This window comes from Mytilus galloprovincialis, chromosome 14, assembly GCF_965363235.1.
Source record: "Mytilus galloprovincialis chromosome 14, xbMytGall1.hap1.1, whole genome shotgun sequence".
Classification (NCBI taxonomy): Eukaryota; Metazoa; Mollusca; class Bivalvia; order Mytilida; family Mytilidae; genus Mytilus; species Mytilus galloprovincialis.
In genome coordinates, this window is record NC_134851.1 from 40,366,101 (window position 1) to 40,372,599 (window position 6,499).

The window sequence follows — 6,499 nt, forward strand, 5'->3', positions numbered from 1 at the left end:
ACAAAACCTTTTCTATGAAAAACAATTAAAAGTTAACCCAATTATCTGTAGATCCGGCTGTTCCCGATTACAATTTAAAAAATGGTGTGTCTCTATAGGGTACAGCAGATTCTTCTTTTCTGTCTCGATTGCAATACAAGGGATTGTGCAATAGTGTACAGCAGTTTTTTTGTTTGTTGTTCCGGTCGCAATATAAGGAATTGTACAATAGTGTTCGCCAGATTTTTTCTTGCTGTTCCGGTCGCAATACAAGGAATTGTGGAATAGTGTAGAGCAGATTATTTTGCTATTCCGATTGCAGTTGCTATATCCAATGGATTGTACCATAGAGTACAACAGACTTTTGTCTAATGCTCTGGTGGCAATACATGGTATTTTGCAATTTAATTATAGTCTACATCAAATGTTTGTTTGCTGTTCTGTTTGCAATTGCAATAAAATGGATATTTTGCAATAGTGTACGGCAGAGTATTGTTAAAATTTGAAGTGCAGTTCAAAGAATTGTGCAAAAGTGTACAGAATTCGAAGATTTTGGAATAATGTTCCAATATTACTATGATGGATTTTGCAGAGTATCGTTTATTACTCCGGTTGCAACACAAGGGATTGTGCAATAGTGTATACATCAGATTATCGTCGGCTGTTGCGTGGCAGCTGCAAAAAACGATTTTGCAATAGTGTACGGCAAATTTTTGTTCAATGTTCCGATTGCAGTGACATAACAATGAATTTTGCTATAGTGTACAGCAGATTTGTGTTTAATGTTTCGGTTGCACTAAAAAGGATTGGGCTATAGTGTATGGAAGATTTTTGTTAACTGGTTCGATTGTAGTTTCAATGCAATATATTTTGCAATAGTATACGGCAGATTATTGTTTAATATTTTAGTTGCTTTTCAATGAATTTGCAAAAAAGTACAGCAGATGTTTGCTTGTGTTCCTTTTGCAGTTGCAATACACTATGTTTGCAACAGTGAACGGCTGAATATTGGTTAATGTTCGAGTTGCAGTTCAATGAATGGTGCAATAGTTAGCAGCATATTGTTGTGTTCTGTTCCGATATCAGTTGCAATACAAAGGATTTTGAAATAGTGTACATCTGATTACTTTTTACTGTTCCAATATAATGGATTTTGCAATAGTAGACTACAAATTTTGTTTGCTGTTTCGGTATCAGTTGCAATACAACGTATATTGCAAAAGTGTACGGTTGAGTATTGTTGTATGTTCCGGTTGTAGTACAAGGGGTTATCCAATAGAGTACATCAGATTTTTGTTGACTGTTCCAATATAATGGATTTTGCAATGGTATACGGCAGAATTTTGTGTAATGTTCTGTTAGCAGTTGCAGTACAAGGGATTGTGCTATACTAGTATACAGCAGATTTTTTTTTGCAGTCGCGTTGAAGTTTCAATATAACCTGAGACTACTATAACACTTATAGTAGTCTTAGATATAACGAATTTTGCATAAGTGTACGGCAGATTTTTGTTCAATTTTCTGATTGCAGTTGCATAACAAGGAATGTTGCAATAGTGTACAGCAGATTATGTTGAATGACCAGGTTGCGACAAGAGGGGTTGTGCAATAGTGTACAGCACATTTTTGTTTGCTGTTCCGATAGCAGTTCCAATACAATGTACTTTGCAATAGTGAACGGCAATTTTTTTTTTTTACTGTTTCAGTTTTTTAATGAAGCTGTGCATTAGTGTACAGCAGATTTTTGTCTTGTTCCGTTTGCAGTTGTAAAACAATTTATTTTTCAAAAGCGTACGGCAGTGTTTTGTTTAATGTCGCAGTTCCAGGTCAAAGAATTGTGCAATAGTTTACATCAGATTTATTTGCTGTTCTGATTGCAGTTCAAATACAATGGATTTTGCTATAGTGAACAGCAGAGTATGTTTTTAATGTTCCTGTTGCAATACAAGGGGTTGTACAATAGAAAACGGTCGATTTTTGTTTAATGTCCCGGTTGTATTTGCTATACAATGTCTTTTTATATAGTGTACGGCAAATTGTAGTGTGTTACCTTTTGCATCTACAGTACCAATAGCTGCTATAATAGTGTGTTGAATCTCATCTTGTTATTCAATGCGTTCAATTGTTCGTAAGTCTGGAGATTAACGGGCATATATGTTTGAACCTGTTCTAATTAGATATATAAGTCAGGAACCTGATGTTCAGTGATTGTCAGTTGTTGATATGGTTCATAAGCATTTCTCGTTTCTCGTTTTTTTCGTGGAGGATTTAATTTCGTTTACACAATCATTGTCCTTGGATAAAACATCAAAGGTGTGTAACAACCAATTAGCGTGTGCAGGTTACAACACTTCATTAGTGCTCACTGTTACTATGAAATGCAATTATTGATTTTTTCCAACGGCAAAAGTTCACATCAGTTTTATTGAGTATTGTCAATTATAAAGTGACATTTGTATAATTTTTTTCTAAACTTAAAAACCACGAAAATTAATCCCCACGAACTTACTTTTGGATACAAAACCACGAAATTTTAACCCCACGAAAATTAATGTTTATACAGTAGATTAGACAGTTGTTTTTCCTGTTTGGATTGTTTTACACAAGTCGTTTTGGGACCCCTTTATACATGTACCTGGTTGTTCTTATGTGAGCCAACGATCCGTGTTAAACACAGTACTTTGACCGTTAATAGTTTACTTTCAAAAAATTGTGACTAGGATGGAGAGTTGTCTTATTGGCACTCATACTGCTTCTTCTTATATATGTATCTGCATATATATAAAGATAAAGAAAAGGAAAAAAACGGCTGAATAAAGGTTAAAATACAGAAATTAAGAAGCCGTCCCGATACACACAGACTTTCATTCAAGATTATAATAATTTATTTCGACTATACCTTTTCATTAGCTGATAATCAAGTATGATATATAAGAGAGTGCGATATAGAGTACAAACGAGATGATTGATTTTTCAATGGCATTTTTAAACGTGATGCACTTGCTTTATTGTTACAACCGTTGTCTTATGTTAGGGAGTTTGGCGCCGGCAAACTAGTTAAACCCTGTCACATTTCGTATGTGCCTCTCCCAAGTAAGAAACATGTTATCAATGGTTGATATTTGTTGTTGTATTAGATATGTGTGTTCATTTTATGTGAGTAAGTTAGGCTGTTACTTTTCCCGTTTGAATTAATATTGTTTTACATTTTTCATTTCGCGGATTTCTTTAGCTGACTATACGGTATGGGATTTGCTCAGTGTTGAAGGTCGCATGTTGGCCTGTAGTTGTAAATTCCCATGTCACGTTGGCATATTGTGGAGAGTTGCACTCTTGGCAATCATACCACATATTGTTATATTGTTTAAAGAACGACAATTTAACTTTGAGGGGGTGGGGGTTATGGTTTTCTTTAAAAAAAAAAATTATGATCGCGAATTTGATGAAAAAATATTGTTTTCAAGCAAATGACAAAAAATATATTCTGATGCCTGGTTTTCCCCATACTTTTATAGTGTTGTATTGTGAATAAAATAATTTGATTGATAGCGTCGAAACACTAAAAAAAGAAAACTTTTACTCAGAATTCAAAAACAACAACCTTTCCCCTTTTGAAGTTAAATTGTGACTTTGATGGAAAGTTGTCTCATTGGCACTCATATCCAATCCAGCCAGACCTTCTTATAGATCAGGATCGATTTTTATATCTATTGTTTAAATTTACAAAGTAAAGGATGTCTAAATTAGCATGTAAAATTTTCGTATCTTAATAAATTGATAAGCTATAAGTACATGTATCAATAAAAGCATTTCAAAGGGATTTTGTATAAATAAAGTCAATATACTCTTAAATAGTTGTACGGTCGATTTAGTTATCAGGTGACCACAATAGGATTAAAAACCAATCTCTCATCTCTCCCGTTTGTGATATGTCGTGACGGAGCGACGAGGGATTGGGTTTCAATTAGATTGAAATGACCTCAAATTAAAATTCAACAAAGGTCGATCTACACATTGGATTTCCCAATACTTTATAGGTCACTCAACCGAATGTTCTCTCCTTGATTTTTTTTGTCTTTTTGTCTTTTGAATCAGCCATTTTTGTTCAGTCTAGCTCTGAATACGTGAACGTATAAACCGTTTAACGATAGATCCAATGAGCCTGAGTCGCTCACCTGATTATTTTTTGTATTACAATTGATGCATGAAATAATGTAATCATTATACTTGTTCCTAGTTTCAGAGATATAAGCCAAATACTGAATTAACCCTATAGTATATGTTCTACTTTTACCCATGTCGGCCTCGAACACACTTTTTCAACTACATACCATAATGATGATTGTCGCCGTTTTGGTTAAATTTGTCTCCGTAGTTTCAGAGATTTTTGTAAAATGAAATATTTACGAAAAAATGTTAAAAAATTACTTTAAAGGGCAACAACTCAAAAAGGGGTCAATTGACATTTTTGGTCATGTTGACCTAATTGTAGATCGTAATTTGCTGAACATTATTGATATGTACAGTTTACCTCTATCTATAATAATATCCATAAAAAATTCCTTAACATTACCAATTAAGGGGCAGCATTTTATTTTTTCGGTATTAGGTTAACTCGGCTGTTTACATTTATCGTTATAACTTTTATTTCTAGATTTTTTTTTATTTGGAATTCAGTTGTCTTGTAATGGTTAATATATATATATATATATATATATATAAAAGAAGATGTGGTATGATTGCCATATCAATGTGACAACTTTTCACAAGAGACCAAATGACATAGGATTTATTTTTTATTTTGTGGCTTACTGATCAAAGGATGTCAAAATAAAGATGTAAAATTTTCTTATCAATTTAAATTGTTGTAAATTTTATTGGTCAACTTATGCTGGCCACAAATAAAATTTCCACCAGGGTCAATCATACATTGGTACACTTCAGTATTAACTGTGGATTTCCCAGGATACTATCTTAATCTATCATTCTATGACTTAATTTCGGCTTACAATTGTCCTTTAAATAAACATTGTGCACACGTAAATAATATAAGTATGGTGGCCGGATTCGCCCTTGTTACCTTTTCCCGTTTTCGTGTTTTATCCTTCCATTTTGCAATAGCAAAATCGTGAAATCGCGGAATCGGGAAATCGGGAAATCGATAAACAGATATAGAGAAAATCAAGAAATCGAGAGATCGGAAAATTGGGAAATCTAGAAAGTGAGAAAGCGAAAACGCGAAACCGAGAATTATATTTCCCGTTTTCAACTTTTTGCGTTTTGCTTTCTTGAATTCTCGATGTCTCAATGTACTGATTTCCCGATTTCTCGCTTTCGCTTTTTCGATTTCCCGATTATTAGATTTCTCGATTTTTTGTGAAAAAAAGAGAAAACGCAAAATGGCTGCATCCTGCCACCACATATAAGGCATTCAATATTTATTCTGAAGCCAAAGCATTTAGAGCAAATCTGACAAGAGATATTATTGTTTGATTAGGTCAAGATCCATCTGCTCTGAAATTTTCAGATGAATCCGACAACATGTTAGGTTGCTGCCCCTGAATTAGTAATTTTAAGGAATTTTTGTCTTTTTTGGTTTTTATCTTGAATATTATTATTACTGTTCTGAGTTACACGAGTTATGACCCTTTACAAAATTAAACTTTGTTGAAGTTGAATTTTTAAGTTCTTTGATATGCTGATTCCAACCAGGTATTTAGAATTTGAATACTGAGCCCAAAGTTGTCCATATTCAGGTCTAAAGGGTCCAAAATCTGACTTTTGTTTGATTTCAACAGAAATTACAATTTGGGGTTGTTTGATCATGTTGATATGCTGAATTTAACTGGTTTTTTTATGAACCTTACTTTCATATTGGTTCAAATAAAGGTCCAAAATGTTCAAAATTAAACAAAAGTGAATTCTTTGGTTTGTTAAATATGCTGAATCGAATAATATTTTTTATTTTAGACCCAGTTTTCAAGTTTGTCCAAATACGGGTCCAAAATTTAACGTGATGGGCCAGTGTCAGGTTTAAAAATACTGTAAATATGAGATGGTAAAAAAATGATTTTTGGGGGCTTCAATTTACATTGATTTTTCCACTGGTTTTCCCTTTATGATAAATATTTTACTTCCACTTAACAGTGAGGGGTAAAATATCGGTATTAAGGGCAAACTTGTTGTAAAAACTGTATGAATTCAAGCCCCAATGAAGTTTTTCTATTTTAATGGGACAATTAATGCAGCCATTCTTTTGGATCAGAACCCTAGGTGAAGTAATAAACGCACTTTTACATTGATGTGAAAGAACAGAGCAAACAGAACTAGTGATATGGTTAAACTATTTATGATAACATACTAACTTTTTTAAATAGATAGGTTTGAATAAATTTAAATGATAATTTTACCTAAATGTCAAAGACCTGATGTAAGAAATGAATAAGGTCTTCACTGAAATTTTATATTATAGGTACTTCTCAAGAATCATGCAGCCAGGATTGGTTAGAGGCACAGAGAA